The 24109-nt window shown below is 32.9% G+C and overlaps 1 protein-coding gene across 1 annotated transcript in view; it reads left to right on the top strand.

The window, feature by feature from the left end:
- Nucleotides 1-24109, top strand: part of L3MBTL4 (L3MBTL histone methyl-lysine binding protein 4) — a 489530-nt gene that overhangs the window by 303041 nt on the left and 162380 nt on the right. The gene's annotated exons all lie outside the window — the stretch shown is intronic.

Raw genomic sequence — 24109 nt, 5'->3', positions numbered from 1 at the left:
CTAAAAACTAAGAGGTGGTATTTTCTCAATCATGTATCTCAACTCATTTATTAGATTGATTTGATTTAGAATAACATATGTCCTTTTTTTCTTTTTTTGATCTGATTTTTCTTGTGCAGCAAGATAATTATATAAACATATATGCCTATATTGCACTTTCATATTTTATCATATTTAACATATATTGGATTGCCATCTAGGATGGGGGTAGGAGAAGGAGGGGGAATGAGAATACAAGATTTTGCAAGGGTCAGTGGTGAAAAATTATCCTTGCATATGTTTTGAAAATAAAAAGTTTCAATAAAAAGGAATAATATATATCCACTTCAAAGAGTTGACTTTGTCTATTAAAAGAATTCTCATAAACATGCCTAAGAGCTATCCAAAAGAAAATTCCTTTCCATATCTCCCACTGGAATGAATGGGATTTAAATGATTATTTCATGAAGTTTACATCTCTGTATTTTAGGGGGTCTTCAGGCTTACTGATTTGGGACCTCCACTAGTAAAAGTTGCTATCCATCCATGGTACAGAGAACACTTCAGTTCAAAATGGACCATATGGAATAAGGGCCCCAATTTGTGAGAGGACATGTAAAAGAACCACAGAGCATCATGGAATCGTCTATCATGGTTCTTTTCCCAGTGATAATAAGATTAGACCACTATAAAAGAGTTGACATTTTTTTTTCCATTTTCTGGCTTCATTTTAAAATGTTCTTGTTAAATTGCTTTTTATAAAAAAAGTTTTCACGGATTTGTTTTTGCTCCTACTGTTTCCATTGTTTTCTGAATTCATCTTACTTGTACCCTTTCACTATTAATCTTTGTAATGTTTTTATAAATGTACATGTTTTAAAAAAAACTCAGTATTTTCCTTTTTTGTTATGCCACGTATTTAGATTTTTAAAAACGTAATTTTACTTTTTTTAAGTAATGCTTCAAATGTGGGAAAATTTGTTGTCATAGGTTTGTAGATTTAGGATAGGAGAGACCTCAGAAGCTATGTAGGCCAGTCCTTTCATTTTAGAGATGGGAAAACTGAGACCCAGTATGTTTCACCAAAGTCACATTCAGGGTAAAAGCGTCTTACCCAAGTTAGTAAATGACAGAGCTGGGATTTGAACACCAAATTTCTTTCATTCTCCTTTTTTAGAGGTTTCCAAATAGAAGAATCCCTCACCTGGAGCTCACATTTCTGACAACTTTAGCTCTCTAATAGATGAGAAAACAGGCGTGATTCCCCCTCACCTTTTTACTTCTACCTCTAAGAGAAAAAAAAAAAGCAACAATAACAATATGAATTAGTTAAAAATGTCTAGTATTTACAAAGTACTACACTGTGCTTTAGGGAAGATACAAAAGTTAGATAAAATTGGACTCCTGCCCTCAGACATTAATACAAATAGCTATGCTACATTAGATTAGACAAAAAAATTAAGGATTTACAGAACCAAGTCTTGTGTAAATGGTGTTATCGCAAATGAAAATAGAATCTGGTAAAGATTTAGAGAAAAATTCACTATTTATTTTGAACATGTTGATATTTAGGTGCAGTGAGATGTCCAGTAATTATTTGGAGTTATATGTCTGAAATTCAGGAAGTTATAGCTGGATTTATAAAATTTTTAAAATAAGATTAGTAATTGAAGCTTTGGAATTTGATGTGATTTTTCAAGAATAAAACATACAAGGAAAAAAAGAAGGCTGCTGAGATACGTTTGTAAGAAGTTGAGAAACCAATTTTTGTATTTCTAAAAGACTCACTCATATTCTTATTTTGAGCCGGTGTACTGTGCAAGTAGTTTTAGCTGTCTTGGTCTCTGCTTCCCTCCCTTCGGGTTATATGCAGCCATCATTATATGTAGGAAACTAGGTGGTACCATGGATAGAGACTGGGTCTGGAGTCAGGAGAGTTCAAATCTGGTTTCAGACATTTAACTAGCCACATGATACTGAGAAAATTGTTTAGTTCTGTTTGCTTCATTTTCCTAAGAAAATGGCAAACTATTCCAATGTCTTTGCCAAGAAAACCCCAAAAGGAATCATGAAGAGTTAGACATTGTTAAAACTCTTCAACATCAACAAAACAGAAAACAGGAGATTGGATAATTACTTTTGGTAATAAGTAGTAATAGCCAAGTTGAAGATAGAAACTATTAATTCAAGCAAAAGAGTTTATGATCACAACAGTTTAGGGGCTATTTTGTATAGGGGCCCAGAGCCCCATATTCCTGAAGAAGTATCATTGTTAGACCAAAGTATGTTTGTTAATTTTCAAAATGATAGTTATGAACTATTCAGAAGAAGCCAGTCAGTTATAATATATTATATTTTTAAGAAATAAGGAATTACATAGCTATGGTTTGCAAAATTTGATTAAGATAGCAATGTATAAACATTTAAAGGCATAAATTCCAGTTATTTGGAGGAAAAATCATTTTTATAGTACATCTCATTTGATGAAATTCATGTAAATGAAATATTATGGTAGAAATTAAAGCATACATAAAAGAGAAGTAGAAATAGGAATGTCTTACGTGGGGTGTAAGCAGCTGAGTTGAGGAATGTGGAAACAGTGCTCAGCCACATGGACACAAAGAGAAGGCACATGTTTCCTTGTTTTCCATCCTTTCCCAACCTTGATATCAAAGACTGTTTTGTTTAACTTTGTATTCCCAGCACTTAGAACAGGGCATGACTCAGAACGTGTTTTTAATAAATGCCTCCTGTTGTTGTACAAGGTGGCAGGTGCTGAACTTTGAAAGAAAACAAGAATTCTCAGAGGTTAAAGTGAGTAGAGGGAATATACTTGAGTCAGGGGGAAATTACCTTCTGCTGGTCAGACACTAAAATGGGAAGGAAAATACCACAAAGGAAGAATAAGTCAGTCAATTTGCTGGGAATCTGAAGGACAAGAAGAGAATTAAAGTGAAATAATGCTGGAAAGTTAACATATACTTATCAAATACTTGCATTTGCTGAGGTAGGTATAAGCCACATTCTGGAGGGCTTTAAATACCAAGCAGAATAATTCATATTTTATTTAGTGGCATTTGGGAGTTACTGAATATTTTAGCCAGAAGCAATATGGTCATACCTGTGCTTTAGGAAAATCATCTTGGTAGCTGAGTGGAGGATATTTTTGTTGCTGTTTGTCCCTTGTTCTCCAAGAGGACCATGACATCAGGGAGGAGATGCTGTGACATGCAAGTAAATTGGATTTAAGTGAGGGAGAAGTAGGCAAGGTCACCTGCCTCACCTTCCCCTCCAGAGCCATCTAGGTCCAGTGGTCAGATATGAATCAAGATGACTAGAGATGACCCTGGATGCAGTGGTAGATCTTAACCTTTTGAAGTTAAGATCTTCAACAGAGATTGTCATTAAAGGAAGATGACCTGAAAAGGAAAGAGACTTTCTTGCTTTGATTCTTTTGGAATCCCAGTTTCTGTGATACTCAAAGTTTATGGAGCTCAGTCCTTGTGTCATTAATACTTTATCTCTCTACCCTCTCCAAATAACTTCTTAGCAGAATCTTCCCTCTTCAAAGCCAGTTCTGTTCTACTTCTGCTCCTTCCTAAAACTTTTTGTTCCTCTCAACCAAAAACATTATCTTCTTCCTCTGAATTCTCACAGCACCTTTATTGTAATACCCTCATCTCCCCAACTTTATATAGTAAAAATATCACTTAATTTAGAGACTAGTATTTAAATCCTGACTCTTCTTAATATGTGACTTTGATCAATTACTTTATTTTTGTTTTTTTTCCTAAATTGAGAGATTTTCATTAGAGTTCATTTCAACTTGAAATCATAGCTGTATTAACTCTAGTGTCAGTCAATTAGTAAACATGTAGTAAATGCCTATGTTAAGGCATGTATGCATATATATATATATATATATATATATTCTTTATGCTTCCCCAATTATTAGTACATTATATGTATTTGTACAATTTGAATGTATCATACACTAAACTGGCCTTTTTGCTTTTTGTCATGCAAAATATTCCCTCTGCAGCTTTTGTACCTTTGTACTTTTTGTTCTTCATGCTTGGAATATACTTCTTCCTGGAATGCACCTTTTGACTCTTGATCTTTTTTTTTTTTTTTTTTTTTGGAGGCAGAGGCATTCAGTAGCTTGTTCAGGGTCACTAAGTGTCTGAAGCTGGATTTGAACTCAGGGTCTTCTGACTAAAGGGCTGGCTGGTGCTCTAAACACTGTGCCCCAGCCTTTTGACTTTTCAAAACCCTAATTTCCTTCAAAACTCAGCCCATATTTTATCTTCTACATGGAGTTTTTCCTCAGCCTCTCAGCTGTTAGTGCCCCTCTCCCCCACCTAATACTCTTGGGTTTATATTTAAATATATTTTATAAGTACTTATATATGAACATGATTTGTGTGGTGTTTTGTTAATTTTTTTCCCCAATAGAAGGTAAGCTTCTTGAGGACAAGCACTGCTCTTAAGACAGAGCCAGCAGAGTTCCTGGCCCAAAATAAGAGTTTAATAAATGTTTGTTGATTGATTGGATTATATATTATCACATATCTGATACACCTAGGTGCACAGTGTTAAGTATATCTAATAGCATAAGTATAATAATAATCTGAGTAATTAAAAATATAACTGTGCTTTTTACTTACTTTCCATTGCAATTTTGCTCCCAATTAATAAAGACCTTAAGAATTTAATTAAGACGTGAGACTGAGCTTGATAGATCCCAACCATGTATTTCATTTTGTGTGTGTACTCTTCTTCCACTTACTGTGTAAAATCCATCTATGATGTGACCCCAGGATTCAGGTGAAGCCATTGGGATGAGATGCAGTTCTCAGTGGCACAATTTTCCTAGGAGGCTCTGGGATCTTTGATGTGTTCAGTTTGCCCAGTCAGTCACTGCCATGCCATTATGCATAATAATGGATTATAAAATCTTCCATCAAATTAATCCCCTTGTCATCATCTCTTCATTTCATCCACTGCATAACTTAACTGCGGTTCTTTCCCTACATTCCTTTTTTTCATTTCTTTTTTTTAAAATTTTTCCTACCCCTCTTAATATTTTTCCTTTTCCTTCTCCTTCCTGTTACCTTTTCTTTTTTCTTAGGCTCCTCCTTTTCTCCCTAATCTTCTCCTTCTTTGTTCCCTAGGTTCTTTGTCTTAGAGAGAAAAGAAAATCACCAGTAACCTGGAGACTAGAATGGGATATTAAGGAAACATTCCTCAGGCCTTCCCTCCCAATCGTTTCTTAATGTTTTCACTATTCTTAGTTTTGAGACCCCTAAATTGAGACCCCTAAAGATTAGCATAGTAGACATGCAAATAGTAAGTAGTGGAGCTAAAATTTAAATTCTTCTGTCTAAAATATACTTTTGTTTCCATTATATTGCATCCCAGAAAATAATAGTTGATGTCATATATATTTATTCTATTTTTACTAGAAGGCTAACTTCAGAAAATTTGCAGAATTATTAAGTATACATGTTTTAAATTTTTGCCATTATAAATGAGATCACTCATTAAGTTAAGTCATTAAGCACTGGGAATTCAAAAAAGAATAAGACAGTTCATTTCTTCCTGGCTTTAAAGAGTTCATGGTTAAATTAGGAATATAACATAGAAATAACTATGTACAAATAAGATATATACAGGATAAACTGGAGATAATCAACAAGAAAGACACTAGCATTATAAAGGAATCAGTATATCCTAATTATACTACTTCAAATTATTGATTGTAAGTAATCATTTATATTGGTCATAAATATTCATGAAACAGTATCTCCTCTACTCTGCAGACTGAAGCTTAAAAGGGTCACTCTCCATAATAACTCCAGAGTTTGAATGTTCATTAAGAGATCTGCTCCTGTACAGACCCATTCTCTTTTACTATTAATGAAACCACCAAATAAAGGAATGATTGTCGCAGGAAAAAAAAAGCAACCTTCTTACTGTATTTTTCTTTTCTATGAAAGAGGTTCTTTAGAATTGGCTTTAGAACGTCAATTATGTTCTTTGGTGACCATCTATCTAATTATATATATATATATATATATATATATATATATATATATACACTATCTATAAAATGCCAGATACTGCTAGACCATTCAAAAGGAGCCAGTATTCAAAATGGTACATATATAAGTACAGTGTATATCCCAAAAGAATAAATGCAAATAGTTATAAAGTTTTTGATATTGTTGTTCAGTCATTTTGTTTGGGTCTGACCCATTGTGAATCCATTTGGGGTTTTCTTGTCAAAGGCACTGGAATAGTTTGCCATTTCCCTCTCCATCTCATTTTACACATAGACTTAAGTGACTTATTTGTCCAGAGTCACTCTGCTATTAAGTATCTGAGGCTATATTTGAATTCAGACCTTCCTATTTCCCGATCCAGTTCTCTATCCACTGAGCCCAATGGCTCATTGGCTGCCCAATGACAAAGTAGTTCAATGCAAAGATAGTGTTAGAAAGAGCGTCCTGTCAGTTGAAGAGATCAAGAAAGTCTTCATATAAAAGATAATGTTTGAACTAAGTTTTAAAGGGGGAGGGAGTACATTCTAGACATGGGGGATAGATGGCTAGTATATGGCAATGGAAATGGAAAACTGAGTGATGAGTGTGAGAAGATCAGAGTACAAGATGTGGGGTTAGAAAAAAAAATAGGTTAAAGTATTTCCGGAGAAAGAAATGATAGAATCTGAATGCAGGTAGAAACACACTTCTTAAAATTTTATTTTTTTTTTATTTTCATTTTGGGGAGGTTTATTTGGTTTGTGCTTCCATATACAACATGGGATAATATAGAAGTGCATTGCAAGACTGCACATATATAATTATACCAAACTGATCGCCTTCTCAATGGGGCAACAAGAGAAAGAAGGAGGAAGAGATTTTGGAAATTTATATATTTATATGTGTGTATACTTATGTGTAATTGTAAGAAATGAAATATAAAAATTTGCACTAAAAAAAAGAAAATTAGGTTAAGGTTAGGTTTTCAAGAGCTTTCAAGGCTAAACAGAGTTTACATTTGAGTCTGTGTAGTATCAATAGGAAGCCATTGCAGTTAATTGAGTATGGAATTGATGTGGTCAGATTGTGCTTAGGGAAAATTCCTTTGGCAAAAGGATAGAGGATAAAGTAGAGTAGGGAAAAACTTGAAACAGAGAAGCTAATTAAAAGGACATTGCAGTGTCTGGGAGAGAGGTGATGAGAGTCCTGCACTACAGTGCTAGCTAAGAGAAGGAATTAGATAAGCAAGATTTGGCAACTGATTGGAAACATGGGGCCAGGGAGAGTTAGGAGTCAAGAAAACAGCCAAGATTATAAACTGAAAAGTCTGTAATGATGGTGGTTCCTACAACAGAAATTAGGAAGTTTGGTAGAGCAATTTTTATTGGATATGTTGAATTTGAGATGTCTCTGAAATATTTAGTTTAAAATGTCCAGTAGGCAGCAATTGAAGCTCAGAACTAGACACGAGGAAACAGTCATTTAGCAATGGGCAACAGTTTTTATACTGGGACCTAATATAATTTTTTACATACTAGACAAGTCAATAGTTTTAAAAGTCATAGAAAGAAAGCATGGAATTTAAATTGTTGTATTAATCATAGATGGATATTAAATATTTAATTATAGGATTAATGAAATTTCATGAGACCATAAACAAGAGAATTGAAAATTGATAAAGAGGTAAAAAATAGTAAAGATGTAAGTGTGCTTATTGTCTCAAAAACAATAATTAAAACATATTTTTTAAAAAGCATAGACTAAAAAAATTTAAAAAAACAAAAAAAATAAATAAATAAAATTTTAAAAAAGCATAGACTACATTGATTATGGAATAGCTTAAATAAATTGTGACATACAAATACTATTACTGTATTGTACAATGTAGTTAATGTAGTACAAATAAGTTATGAGAAAAGTTAGATGACCCAATCCAAAATAAAGTAAGCAGAACCAAAATGAAACAAAACAATTTGCTCAAAGACCACAATGGTGTAAATAGTACAACAGTAGAGCAATTAAAATTGAATGTTGTAAAATCACAATTACAAATCTTTATCTCAAAGGAAAAAATATGAAAAGGTACTTCCCTCAGCTTCTTGGCAAAGAGGTAGGACTCTGGGTGTGGGATACTACATATTATGTCTACTCTTTGGTAGGTTGATTTTTCTGAACTGTTTTTAATTCTCTTTGTTATAAGGAATGATTCTCTAGGAAGGGAAAAGGAAGAGGTACATTGGAAATTTAGCTAAGATGAAAACAAAAGGTATCTATAAACATTTTTTAAAAATTATGACATAATTATGTTTCATCTTGCTTCCTTTTCAAAAGCAAATATTTAGCTCTGTGAAAACATGCCATTCCTTTCTAAAGTTATCTTATTGGTGAAATAAACTCACCATTCACCAAAATTAAATTCAGAAACCCATTTTGCTAAGGCTAATAAATTCCTGTGGTTTTTTTTTTAGATAATGCTAATGATTCTATAACTCTATAGTCAAATATTCACTTTATTAATGCTCTAAATGTAAAATGCTGTAGTTCACTTACTAGATTAGTCACTGTATTAGAAAGATGAAATCATATCAGTGTGACAAAAATGTTTGTTTATTCAATGCAAACTAGAAATAAAACTAGAAGACAAGAAAGAAATTATAGCTAAATGGCAAAGATGCTTTATATATTGTTCTAGAAAAGGCAGATAAAGGAGTTGGTTTTATCACATTTCCAAATGCGACAAGAAACATCATTTCATGATGTATATAACCATACTTCATGGTAGTATTCATGATGAATTTTATAATACAAGTTTGAGACAAGTATCTTTCATATGGATTGAAGAGATACTTGTTTGACCTTCGTTCTCAAAAAGGACCCTGACATCAGGGAGGGGATGCTGTGACATGCAGGTGAATTGGACTTAAGTGAGGAAGGGCTAGGCAAGGTCACCTGGCTCATTTTGACTAACTTTAGTCACTCATTGTGCATTGTCTCAGTCAAATTGAGACCTGTTAAAGACCTCAGCTTAAAAAGACCAAGGTCTCCCACTGCATCTGGGGCCACCTCCAGGCTTTCTGATTTCTGTCTGGCCACTGGACCCAGAGGGCTCCGAAGGAGAAAGGCTTGTTGTGATTTTCTGCAGCCCACACTCACTTAAATCCTGTTCACCTGCACATCAAGGCATCATATCCCTGATGTCTTGAAACTTTTCAAAAAGAAGGACAAATAACAGCTATAAAATTGTGAATTATAGGAAAAAGTGCCAGCCTGTATTTATAGAAAATTTTCTCTTGCAGGAATTCCCTATACCAATGAAATTAAAAATTCAGTCCCTCTCCCTTATACTGAATAATCAAATCCTTTTCATTTGGGGGTATGATAACAAAGAGTAGAGCTTTAGTGAAGCTGTTGTTTTTTTTTTTAAATAATAGAATTCTAATTTTTTCCACACATTTCTCATTTATTCCTCATTTTCTTTTTAACAAAAATACATGCACCTTTAAATCCCCGGTATTAAGGAGGAATAGCAGTGGGGTGAGACACAATAACAACTTGGAAATTCCTTATTCAGAGGAAAATCAGAGCAGCACAGCTGTGCTTCCTGAGTTCATGAAGGCATCTGTTTCAAGTCACTAAATCTTTGAATCTCTTGGAGGGTATATTCCCAATTAGTGACTCTAACTGTGAAATCTAATTCTATAAAATAATAGTATTTTCACCTTATGGTATGTCAGTGGGATATGCTATTATAATTTTGGACTGTTTCTCATTTTGTTAGATTGAAATGGTAACAAGTTAAAAAGTTTAAAAAGCTAATTTATGTAAACAAAAATTCCAGTTAAAATATTTATCAATAAATAATAATCTGTTCAATCGTGTTTGACTCTTTGTAACTCCATTTGGAATTTTCTTGGCAAAGACACTAGAATAGTTTGCCATTTCCTTCTCCAGCTCATTTTACAGATGAGGAAACTGAGGTAAACAGGATGAGGGGAATTGCCCAGGATCACACAGCTAGTGTCTGAGGACAGATTAAAATTCAGGAAGATGAGTCTTCAGGACTCCAGTCTTGGCACTTTATCTACTATACTACCTAGCTGTCCCCAAATAATAATGTAGTTCTAAGTATTTAGGGATTGGTAATTAGATCTTTTTGATAAATTTTCATAAAGAAAATTGGGTTTTGGGGAAAAAAAGACCTCTGTTTCATTATAGCCTTCTCATCTTTCAATGACCAAGTCAGATTCCATATCTTCCATGAAGTCTTCATTTATCTTTTTAGTGAGTAGGCCCTTTAACTACTATAACATTTACCATTTACACCTCTCATTTAACATGCAATTTAAAAAGTTTTGATTATGCCTGCATATCTTGTTTCCTCAGCTGTGATTGTAAGAGACTCCTTGAAGCTAGGAACTGTATATTAAATTTCTTTGACATTTTTCACAGGATGGTGCACAAGGTATTGCCTAGACAATATGATAAATCCCTTTCCCCTCTCCTCCCCCATTTTTCTTCTTCTTTATTTTTGCTGCCTTCTCATCTTTGCATTGAATGAGCCATTTAAACCCTGGGATTTGGATCAAAATGCAAATGGCAGCACTAAACACAGGAGAGGCAGATCTGTGGGAGTTTATTGGCCAGAAAAGAGAGATCATGCTTGATCATCAGTCACGAAAGATGGCAGTTTCCAAAGAATTAAATTTGAGTTTCATACAAATGATGATAAAGAGTCATGTGTTAGATATGCATAACTGCAACCCTTAAGCATAAGAAACTTTAAAGAAATAACAAAACTAAGGATGTCTGCTGAAAAGGTCATGTGATATTTTGGCCATATCGTGAGATTGAGGAAGAATTATTGATGGCTTTTTTGCACTCGCAATTCTATAGTATTGAGAGAAAGCAAGCAAGGATGATACCCAACAGTTTGTATGGACTTCCTGTATTGAACCTATGGAAGGACATGGATAGGATCACACAGGAAAGGCAGGAATGGATGAGTTATGACCAGCATTACTATAGAAAGTAACCACTTTGAGGCAATCACAGATCTATGAGTATATTAGAGTGAAGACCCACTATACTAAATGCACAGGAGCTGTAGTCATCCCAAGTTTTATTGATTAAGAAGCTTGTAGAATTTTGACCCCAACTGTGTTTTTTAAGTAGATAACTACTAAAACTTCTGTCATTGACATTGCAAATCTCCAACAACATGATATTTTTAGTTGTTCATGTAAGATTTTCACTTAAAATAAGTGTTTTGCCAAAATGTTAAAAATTTAAATTGCTATCTCTGATTTTCCCCTTGTTTATCCATGGTGTGACAATCTTTCTGCCTTTATTTCCCAGAGGCCACGACTTTAGAATTATTATTATTTTTATTTCTTAACAGTTTTCATATTCTGTGACCAAAGAATCACCAAATCCTCCTGATTTGTTCCCTGATATGTCCTAGATTAATTTCTTTCTAATTTTCAGAGTTCTTATCCTCTTCTATACCCATATCACATCCTATTTGAATTATTTATTTACTTTCTTAGATGAGAGCCCATATCTCTAGTATCCTATATTTTATTTTATTCTGTACAAATTGCCATGATAATAGTCTCTAGATATTCTTTAAACTTCCTTTCCCACTTCTGTCGTATGACTTTCATACCACAGATGTAGATCGTTATATGTATGAGTACACATATACACACATTTGGATTTTTGCTTTCAAAATTAGTTAACAGGGTCCATGCCTTCTGTTTATTTTAAGTCCTCATAGTCCCAATAACAGTTCTAAGCTCTCAGTAGCCATTTCATTGATGTTTGTTATTTCAATAAGTGCAGGGTTTTATTGTTTGTTTTGCTTTGTTTTGTTTTGTTCTCTGATTGGTGCTTCACTTAAAAAAACTGGGATATCTCAGGTTGATATAATGCATTTTATTTAAGTTAGTTTCCCACTAGTCCCATCAGGAAACAAAAAATATTCAGATTGTTAAAATGACCAACCATATTTACTGATGTAAATATAATTATATTATGTCAGTAAATTATTTTGTATATTTATACACACATATATAACATATAAATGTGCATACATATATATTTGGTTTTAAAATATATTAGTATTAAACTATTAAATCCTTCTCCAGGAGAAATGCAAGGATCCTCATTCATCTTTGTTTTTCTTTCCTTTCCAAAGGCTTTGTAAATTACAGCTTGTCCCAATATAAAATTATCCAGATGGGCAATTCTTCAATCACATTTCATTACATGCAGATATTGTACCTTTGTTCTCGTACAACAATTTTTTTCCCTTTCTTGCCAAATATTGTCTTGTGCTAGTTCAATAAACTTAGGATTGAATGGAATAAAACTGGTAGACATCTTCATTTCCCTAAGGTGTTTTCATTTATCCTTTTGCATATACAATCATACAGTGTCTGTTACTTTATTACTTTATAAGAATGTGTCATTATGATCGTTGTCATTATTATTGGAGAAGTAGCACAGGTGAATGCACAGAACACTGAACAGAGATTTCAAAGTGCAGGGTTCTAGTCTTTGTCCTTCTTTCATCCCTTTTTGTACCTGGAGATTATTTCCTCATTAGGAAAAAAAGGGTAATTGTGACAAGATACTTTCTAGGAATATTGATTTCAACTCTACAAACCAATTATTAAGGATGTGATGTATTTATAATGAGACAATTAGTTGACTCTGCGGATAAAGCACAAAGTCTAGAGCCAGAAAGACCTGAATTCGGATGTGCCCTAAGATACTGTTTGAACTTGGGCAGATCATTCATTTCTTTTTGCTTTAAGCCACTGGAGAAAAATGACAGTCTGTCAAGAAAACCCCATGCACTATATTGTCATGATATGCTCCAGAAAGTCCCAAAGAATCAGACACACCTGAAGAACTGAATAATAAAAAATTGTGTGTATGTTTTCCAGGTAATCTGACCTTAATCTAGCCTTAATTGTATGTATGTATGTATGTATATTTTCATGTATATGTATGTGTGTGTATTTGTATGTTTATATACATACAAATACACACACATATAGTAAATCGTGTTAGGTCCTGGGCTACAGAAAATAAAGTATTGCCTTCAGCAAAGGACTTATAGTCACCTGCTATACATAAACAGTATCCTATGGTACAGAGAGCAATAGAAGCAAAAAGTATTTTAGGGAAATTCAAAAATATAGGAAATACTATATATATAGCTTAAGGGATCAGGAAAGATTGCACGGAAAGTGGGGTATGAAAGATTTATGCAAAATGAAAGAAGGGAGAGAATTGACCTTACACCTAAACTTTTGTAATAAGCTCTTGACAGGTCTCTGTGTTCCCAGTCTCTCCCCTCTGTATCCCATTCATCACAAAGTTTCCAAAACAGTCCTCCCAAGATATAGGCTCCCTGCTCAACCACCTTAGACTGATAGGCTCATTGAATCAGAGCTGGAAGGAACCTTGGAGATCAGGATTTCAATTCCCTCCCTTTTCCGTGGAGGAAACATGAAACCTAGAAAGCCTAAGTGATTCCCAACGACAATAATAAGTAAATCAGAATCACACAAATTAATACCTGAGGCAGAATTTGAATGTAGGACTTAACAACTCCCAAGTATCTATGTGCCATTCTACACTATATGTTTTTACTAACTCTAGGACAAAATTAAATTTCTTGTCCTAGAATTTAAAAACATATGATCTGGTTCCAACATGCCTTCCAGCCTCATTTGATAATATAGGCTCTTCATCCTATACTCTTTACTCTTAGAAAACTGGACCACTAGATGTAACCTACAGCAGATGATTGGACCCCGAGATAAGGGATCAAGTAGGCTTATAAAATTTCAAGGGACATATTGCATAACTACTATGAAGATGGATTGTGTTACATCTACAGGTAGCACATAAATAGTGGGTGTGGCTACAGAGCCAATCTTATGGATAAGAGGGCTAGGTTCAAGGCCTTCCTCTGTCACACACACACTGACTGTGTACTGTCTGGCAACTCATTTAAACCTTCACTGCTCTTGAAAGAGCTCTCAAGACTATAAATAAAGAAGGTCCAGTGATACATTTATAGAGGGAGCTTCCTCACTAGGAAAAGTCCCTAATTGAAATCATAGGTCCAGTTTCCCCTCTCCACTCCTTATCCCATACAATCGTAAAGCACTGTTATCTTTATTTCCAGGTATTTAAGAGGAAAAATCTAAACCAAGAAAGATTAATTTTTGATTAAAATTATTTTCTTCTCCAAATTATTTTTGTTTTGTATCAAACATTATGGGGTAAAATTTGGTTTGTCATATGGTGAGAATTAAAAATACATGTATATTTGACTCCCTGCAGTTAATAGATTATAAACTTTTTCCATTATATGGAAAGATTTCAAACAACAAAAAAAAAAAACTCTATTTAGATTTTTGTTTTTGTTTTTGTTTTTATTTTTTAGAAAAAAATAAAAATCTATCTGGGCTTAAGTTAAGGTTAGAAAAGTTATGTTACATTATTTTTAGTCTCTCAAAATTTAAAAATAGGAAAAAACTTCAAAATTATAATGAGGTCCTATTGTTGGTCCCTTTTTTTCATTTTCTGAACAGAAATTATACTTGTTCTACTGAGCTCACTGGGTTGTGAATACCAAATTAAGTAAGGGATATAAAGCATTTTTGATATGTTAAAATACTACACAAACTTCATCAATTATTATAATAACATTACTTCTATAATATATAGATAGAGGATTCATATAGTACTTTAAGGTTTGCAAAGTTCTTTATATGTTATATACTCACTTGATCTGTGTAACAACTCCCAAGTATTATTATTACGATTTTACATTTGAGGGAACTGAGGCACAGAGCAGTTAAGTGACTTTGCAAGATATCACAGTCTCTTCCTGACCAAGTTCTGTGCTAAATCTACTTCACCACCCAGGTATGCATACATACACTTACACAATTAGGGTACACTCTTACCACTGCTTTTTTCATTCACTTCATTTACATATAATTAGATTGGCAATCAACTAAGGAACTGCTTATCTGAACTTAATAAAAAATGTTTTTTCCCTTAAAAACTGAAAAATATTCAAAAGTCAGTGGCTAAAATAAATTCCAAATTTTCTTAAATTTCTTAATTTAACTGTTTCTTAAAACACTTGATTTTATGACTGGGATATGAGTGAGTGAGAAAACACTTCTAAGATGGAGTTTGGATAGTGTCTACTAAAGCAGAGCTTTTAAAATTTTTCTACTCACAATTCCTTTTTGCCCCCCAATTTTTAAATGACCCCCTGATATATAGGTATATAAGATAGGCATATAAATCAAACATTTATGCTACTTAACCATAATTTCATGACACACATTCAGTTACAAAAGTCAGTATGGGTCACAAATAACAGTTTAAGAAGCTGAATCCTAGAGAAGGGAAAGCTAAGGGGTACAATGGATAGAATACCAATTGGACTCATCTTCTTGAATTTAAATCTGGTCTCAGACACTTACTAGTTGTGTGACACTGGGCAAACCATTTTACTATGTGCCTCGGTTTCCTCGTGTGTAAAATGATCCAGAGAAGGAAACAGCAAACCTTTGTCAAGAAAACCCCAAAGTAGGTCAAGAAGAATTGACTAAAATTCCAAAAATTTTGGACTAAAAAGTGACTAAGCAACAACAACAAACATACCTGAGAGTGGAATGAGGGATCTCAAATATTCCAACCTGTAACTGACAAACAGTCCATCTCTATATCCCTCCCACAAATGGTTATATAATCTCTACTAGAAGAATTACATTGAAGGATCATAGTATCATAGTATAGACCTGGAAGGAACTTTAGAAGTTGTTTTACAGAAAAGGAAAGTCATACTCAGGGTTTTTGTGACTTACCTGACCCCACACAGGTAATAGCTAGCAGAATTAGGATTTGCATCTACACTCACTGACTTCAAATCTCACACCATTTTTAATTGCTTCTCATAGATAATAGGAACCCACTATTTCTCAAGGCAACATGATCCAACACAAACTATAACTGTCAGATTTTGGTGGGGGGCTTGTTTTGCTTCATGTAAGTTGCTTTTGGTTCAGGCCTGCATTTATTTCTTTGTGCTGTACGTTCACTGCTAGAAGTTGTACAAGAAGAAGTTAAATCCATCTTCTATGTGATAGCCTTTCAAATGCTTGGAGATAATTATCATGTTACTTACCAAGTCCTCTTCTCCAAGCTAAAGGGGCCGAATTCTTTCAGGCAAATCATTTGAAATTATTTGAGGCTCTTCCCCCTCCTGCTTATCATTTTTAGACACTTCCTAGTGTCAGAATATTCATCTATCCTTCCTAAAATGTGACAGCCAGAACTGTACACCATGCTTCAAATTATTCTGACCAGAAGAGATTAAATAGAATAAGTTTTTATCAAAAAGATTTTATAAAGGCTCCTTATTTTTGGAAGCTTTGCCTCTGAGAACAACCTGGATTTCTTGGCTATTATTGAACTCTTGACTCATAGTGATTTGCAGCCTACTAAACCTTCCCCAACTGGTCATATAAACTATTATTCAGCTATGTTTCCTCATCTTGTACTAATAAAGGTTGATTTTTGAATCATGGAGAGTAAGGAAAATCTAAGTACAAATTCATGCTCAGATACTTCATAATAAGTGACCATGAACAAAGCACTTAACTTCTGTCTGCCTCAGTTTCCTCACCTGTTGTGTCATTTTCAGTCATGTCTGACTCTGTGACCCCCTTTGGGATTTTCTTGGCAAGGATGGAGGAGCAATTTTCTATTTCCTACACTAGCTCATTTTACAGATGAGAAAACTGACAGAGTTAAGTGATTTGCCTAGTGTCACAAAGCTAGTAAGTGTTGGAGGCCAGATTTGAACTCAAGAAAATGAATCATTGTGACTTCAGGCCCAGCAGTCTATCCACTGGACCCCCTAGCTCCCCTCTATAAAATTGGAATAATAATAGTACCTATTTCCAGGATGGTTGTGAAAATCAGATGAAATAATATTTGTTAAAGTGTTTATCATAGTATCTGGCATGTTGTGAATTCTTAATAATTTATATTCCTAGGCATTTTTCCCTCAGGAGCAAACCAAATACATGGTATCAAAATATAAAAATTACTTTTAATTTCATGAAATTGAAAATGTCTCCTATAAATGAAATTAATGCAACTTCTATGAGAAGGGAAATGGTCAAGTTGGGGAGAGAATCTTTCTATCTCTGATAAAGGTTCTGATAACCAAGACAGGCAGAAAAATATTTGTCTTAAGCCTCATTCTCAATAATTAAACTGGTCAAAGGATATCAACAAAAAAGAATTTCAAATCATTATCAGCCATATAAAAGAATGTTCCAAGTCACATATAAGAGAAATACACTTCAAAATAAGCATTGAAGTTTAGCAAGTTGGCAGATATGATAAAAGATAGCAGGAATCAGTTTTGCAGGGATTATGGAACAATAGGCACACTGATGTACTGTTGATATGGCAGAGCGCTGACTGAATCATCTTGGGAAACAATTTGGAATTATGTTAACAATGTAACTAAATGCCCCTATTCTTTGATCTGTAGATTCTACTGCATTCTATATGCTCCAAGGATATCAGTGAAGAAAAGCAAGGCTCTTATAGACTGAAATATTTGTAAAAAGGATTTTTGTGATAATAGAGAACTGTTAGATGTTCATCATTGGTGCAAGGGCTTAACAAACTGATTCCTCAAAATAATGAAATAATACTTTCCTATAATTTCTTATAGTGTATACATGAGATGCATGGAATGATTTATATAAACTGAGGCAAAGTGAAGTAAACAAGACTTGGAAAATAATGCACAATGGCTACAATGAAATAAAGAGAAATAACAAAATTGAAACTAAGTGCTATAAAGTAATGATGATAAAAACTTAGCTCCTAAAAAGAAAATGAGAAGATAGTTTCCTTGCAAAGTGGATAGGCCATGTGAGAGAAACATTGCATATACTGTCAGACTTTGATAATATATTTATTGTTGCTGTCATTTTAGTCCTATCTGGCTCTTTTTGACCTCTTTTGAGATTTTTAAAAGAAAAAAAAAACTGGAATGGCTGCCATTCTTTTTATCACCTCATTTTACAGATGGAGAAACTGAGACAAATAGGGTTTAAGTTATTTGGCCAGAGTCACACAGCTATTACATTTTTGAAACTGTATTTGAAAGTCAGGTCTCATTCTCTACCATGCCAATTCCTTGACAACATGTCTACATCCTTCTAATAATCCATTGTACACTCTATTCCTAGTTATCTTCCCTCTTCCTACCATGCTGGAGGACTTCTAACCAGGTATTTCACCTGCCACCCTTCTTCCCTGAATTTCTGATTGGTGAGAGGTCTCTCTGTGTCTAGCTTGACTCTGGTTCTATTGTTCCTTCTGTTTTTCTCCTATCCTAATTGGTGATAATTTACTCATTCTTTAATTCTTACTTTGTATAAAATTTCACCCATAAATTTCCCTGGTACCCCTGTCAGTAGTAATCATTCTTCCCTACAGTCTATCTGGAATGTCCCTTATTTTTCTTTCATATTCTATCAAGTATCCTAATCATTTGTTTATATATTTTATTTCTCCTGTTGTTGGACTGAAAACCCCTTGAAGACAGGTATCACAGATACCACATGGAGCCACATACATAGTAGACACTTGATTGATATTTTCTGAATGAATCAGTGAGTTCATATTTTTTCATTGCATATTGGATTTAGCACTTAGAATTATTTCTGGGCAATCAAAAATATATAATTTTACAATTGTGTGTGCTGTTCTTTAGAGAATGTGACTAGTTGTTTCAGCAAATTATTTTAAAAGATATATTTATATGATGTTTAAAAATAGATGTGTCTATATATGTATACATATATATAAACATATACACATATGTTTATATGTATATGGAAATAGTGAATAGAAGCCCCTGCCATGCTATATGGTCCGTGAGATCACGAAGAATCAGACATGATTTGACAACAAAATATATATTTAGTATATAAAATAGTTTTAGTATATATATTTAGTGTGTGCTGATGCTATGATATATATATTATGTATAATTTTGCACATGCATAAATACACAGCCACAGTATATTAGTATCATTTTATAATCACCTTTACCAAAAAGAAATAAAATGGAAACATGTTCTCGGTTTAACAATTAGATTTCTTTTGTGATATATCCTGGAAAATAACCCTGGAAAATTTTGATGTGTTCCAATAACTTGAGCATATTATGCAAAGAATGAATCTGTAAGAAAAATTTTACAAAGTAAGTAATTGTTACTATTGTAGTGGAAACACATATCCATGGCTGTTTTAATAACTTTCATTGAATCAATATTGCAGTCTTATTATCACTCCATCTGTTTAATTGACTGTGGGATGTTAACTATGCAGGTAGTAGCTATTAGAAATTTCAAAACTATGTATTCCAGATGCATTCCCTGCACAATTACTCTTGGGGTACATTAGCCATTGGGTAGATATTATTTAAGGTCATTAACATGATATTTATTGAGATGATGCTCTTCTTTACTATAATTTACAATTTAGGAGAGTTTAGGGACTATTAATTAAAGTACCTTAGAAGAAAGAGACTTTATCAGCTAATTGACCCAGTGGAGAGAATGCTGTGCATGGAATCAAGAAGATTTGTATCAAATCCAGCCTCATATATTTACTAGCTGTGTGATGCTTGGGCAAATCACTTAACCTCTGAATGTCTCAATTCCCTAAGCTGTAAAATAAAGGTCATACTAGCATTTTTCTCCCCAAGGTTACTATAAAGATCAAATGAAATAATATTTATAAAGCACTTAGCATGGTGGTTGGTACATAATAGGTACTTAATGTTTTCTTACCTACGTTATTTATTGTCTTTCCCTGTTCTGGCATCATTTTTCAAAATATTACAATAGCAAAACAACTCAAAACTCTCATTTTTGTACAGTTCTTAAAAGATTGATCATAATGTAATGCCAACAAAATATGATATCCTCCCTTTATCTTTTATATAATTAGAATACTTGCATTCTATTTGAAATAACAAAGAGTACTTTTTTGAAGGAAAAATAATAGGTTACAAATATCCTTATGTTTGACCTTCTGCTTCTTTTGTAGTCCATGAAAAGCTCTCAGATTTTTTTTTCTTCCAGTGCAGTAGAAAAAGTAACCGCTTTTCTTCAAAGTCTTTCTTTGTTACAAGGATAAATTTAATGAAATAAAGAAAGGAAAAGGGATGAAAAATCAGGAAATTACCATAACGTAAATTTTTTAAAAGGAAGACACTCCCGTTTGAGACTGGGTTCTAGGTCTTACATTCTACTCTAGCTTTGTGATTTTAGAAAGGCTTACTTCTTCTGTATAAATGAAGGAATTGGACTAAATCAGGGTTCTTTACCTAAGATACATATATAGACTTCAGGGATTTCCATGACTTTAAATGCAAAAAAAATCTATTTTAATTTAAATATAATTGGTTTCCTATATATTTTGTCCTATATTTTTTACTTTATCCTATATAATTTACTTTATCTTTTTAAAATTCTGAGAAATGGTCCAAAGGCATCACCAAATTGTCCATTGCATCCATGGCACACAAAAATATTCAGACCTTTTTGTATTAGAGAATCCCCAAGGTCTCTCCCATCTTAACATTCTATCATTCCTGTCTAGTTCACATTTTGCATAACAGGAGACATAAATGTCATATCATAGAGAAAGACATCCTTGTCACCACCTTACTGAATTGTAAATGACACATGAAAAAAGAGAATCATTGTAGTAGGTAGCTACTAGACTCTCTTTGAATGTCTACCCCATGCATTAGATATAGTTAGAGAGTGAAGTTTCATCTTTTTTAAAGCAAAAATAAAAGATAGCTTCTTATAGACCATCTTTGCACAGAGGTCTGAATTTTAGAGGAATTTTAGAGATCATGATTGATGTTCCAGAGAGCCCCAATTCTTTATAGTCTTCCCAGTGTTTTCAAACTTTCTAAGGAGATTTCACTCACAGAATTCCCCTAGGAGTTCTCATAAATGTCTTTCTAGCACTAGTTCCATCCCATCCAATATAAGCAGTACTTTTAATATAAAATAATTTTTTTTCTTTTTTGTGCTATAGATGTAAGATTCCTTTACAGTCACTTGAAAGGAAAGAGGATTTTGGGAAAATAGTGGAGTAGGTCAGAAAATTACAAGTTCTTCAGATTTCTCCCATAAATCAGACAAAAGTACATCTCAGAGCAAATTCATAGCAGTTAAAAGACAATTAAGAGTTGGGACAGAATATTGCTTCTCTTGGGGCAACTGGAGAAGACTGGAAGAAACCAGGACCAAGAAAGGGGTTTGGTTCCTGTGAATTGTAAATACCTTCAGGCACTCCTAGGAAAGTGGATTTCTTGGTTTGGGAGTTCTAGATCAGAGGGGAGAACTGAAAAGGATGATCTGAGACCAAAGAACCATCCCTCTGATCCCAGATACCCTGATCCCAGAACTAGAGATAATTACACTAACAGTCTGCTACAAAATGAGCAAGCAAAAGAGAGTTAATATGGAAATAGGGAATTCCAGGTTTCATCTTCAGAGGATACTGAAATTTTAAAAAGCCTCCCCTACCTCAAAATATAATGTCAAATGTTCACCTACCCCAAAATAATTCATATAAGATTTTTTTAGAGATTTTAATTTAGAGGAAAAATTAAAAACTAAATATATAAATAAAAACAGTCTAAGAAAAACAAAAAGATTATGTGAAGAAAGTCAACCATCTAGAATAAGACATCCAGAATCTTAAGGAAGAAAATGACTATTTGAAAACTAGAATTAAGCAAATGGAAGCCAGGGAAGTTTTAAGAGACCATGAAATAGTAAAAACAAAATATAAAGAATGAAAAAATGCAAAAGAATGTGAAACATAAGAAAAACAACAGATCTAGAGAACAGATCAAGAAAAATATAAGACTAATTAGACTACTTTGAAACTATAACCAAAAAAAGAATCTTGATATAATACAAGAAATAGAGGAAATTTTCTTGAAGTGTTAAAACAAGAGGAGAAAGTAGAAATAAAAAAAAAATCCATCAATAATTACTTGAGAAAATTCTACAGAAACATCATAGCTAAATTCTGAAATCTCTCAGATCAAGAAGGAAATATTACAAGCAACAAGAAAAATAAATTTCAAATATTCTGGAGTCACAGAATCACACAAGACCTAGCAGTGGCTACATTAAAACACCACAGGTGTTGGAACACCATATATCAAAGAGCAAAAGAACTAGGATTATAGGTCTTTTGAAAATAGACCTATTTGGTCTGTAAGTCAAATAGACCTTTTGAAAATATCCTACTCAAAAAAATTAAGCATAATCCTGAATGGGAAAAAAGGATATTCAGTAAATTGTTGGACTTTCAGAATTTTTTTGCAAGAAAATGTGAACTTAAGAGAAAATTTCACATATAAGATCCAAGAAAAATATTAGATAACATTAGATTAATTTCAGGGGACTCAATAAGGACAAATTGTTTATGCTTTATATGTGGAAATGTTAACCATATGTCTAACATTGTCATTGATGAGTAGTTCAAAAAAAGAAGGAAAGGGAAGAAAAAGAAAAAGTTAAAAGTGCTAAGCAAAGAACAAAAGAAAACCTACAAGAAAGCAAAAAAAAAAAAAAAGAGGAACAGTTTTGAATACAATTAGTAGTATTTATTACATAGACTTTTCTCATTGGAAATTTATTTTTTCATATTTTAAATCATCTCTTATGTTCTGCTGTGCACATGACAATATTTTTCTTCATCTACTTTTTAATGTATTTTGTATTTAAATTTTAAATAAAAATATACATACATTTAAAAAAAGAAAAAAAATTTAAACCACTTGAGAAAATGTTTGTTTTTAGCTTTTCTTTTTTTTTTCTTCCTTTTAGGATATTAGTTTTTGTTCAACATTGTTCCAAAAAAGTAAATAGAAGGGTTTGCTTTTATTATAAGCAAAATGTATTTAAAAGTAGAGAAAAATGTAAGGCAAGAGAATTTGAGTGAACCCTTTAATTTTTTCAGGAGGTTCAAATGCTAGAATGACCCAGAGAGAAAATTTCAGACATTCAAACCCATGTTTCTTTCTGCTACATCATATTGTCATTATGTCTAACAGATTTATTGTAGTACAGTATGTGTCAAAGAATCTGGGTTCAAATTTTGCTTTTGGTACTACTAGAATAAAAATGAGAGGCTTTAAATAAAATGAGATGTGATATCCTTACACACACACATTTCACAGGAGTATTTCTATTTTAAAAAAAAAGAACACTGACAAATATATCTCTAGTTTTTGATGTGTATAATTTTTATAGAGGATACACCAGTCTATCAGTAGACTCAGCATACTATTTCTGAAATCATCATCTCCTTGTTCTATAGCATTAAATTTGTACATTCAGTATTCAAAAGGCTATGTATTTCTTCTTAAATTAAAAACCTGCCAGAATTTGAATAATGATATATCTGTAGCATCTTTCTTATCTAGTCAATCAGAGTTGGAATTTCCTTTTTCTTTTTCTGCTTTGCAAATACCATTCTATTTTTTTAACATTTATTTTTATAAGATTTTGAGTTCTGAATTTTTCTCCCTCTCCTCTTCTCAGGATGTCAAGTAATCTGATAAAGTTATACATGTGCCATCACATAAAACATATTTCTATATTATCATGTTGTAAAAGAAGAAACAAAACAAAAGGGAAAAAAAAACACCAAAAAAGTGAAAACAGTATTTTTGATTTGAATTCATTCACTGTCAGTTCTTTTTTTTTTTTTTTTTTTTTTTTTGATGTGGATAGCATTTTCTATCACACGTCTTTTGGAATTATCTTAGATCATTGTATTACTAAGAAGAACTAAGTCAAATATAGTTAATCATTGTACAATATTGCTATTACTGTGTACAGTGTCAAAGGTAAAATTTTCTGAAACAAATTAGTGAACTTTAAAAAAAATTAGGCTGCAAGGATCATACA

This window comes from Sarcophilus harrisii, chromosome 1 (genome assembly GCF_902635505.1).
Source record: "Sarcophilus harrisii chromosome 1, mSarHar1.11, whole genome shotgun sequence".
Lineage (NCBI taxonomy): Eukaryota > Metazoa > Chordata > Mammalia > Dasyuromorphia > Dasyuridae > Sarcophilus > Sarcophilus harrisii.
This window is presented reverse-complemented; position numbering and strand designations above follow the sequence as displayed.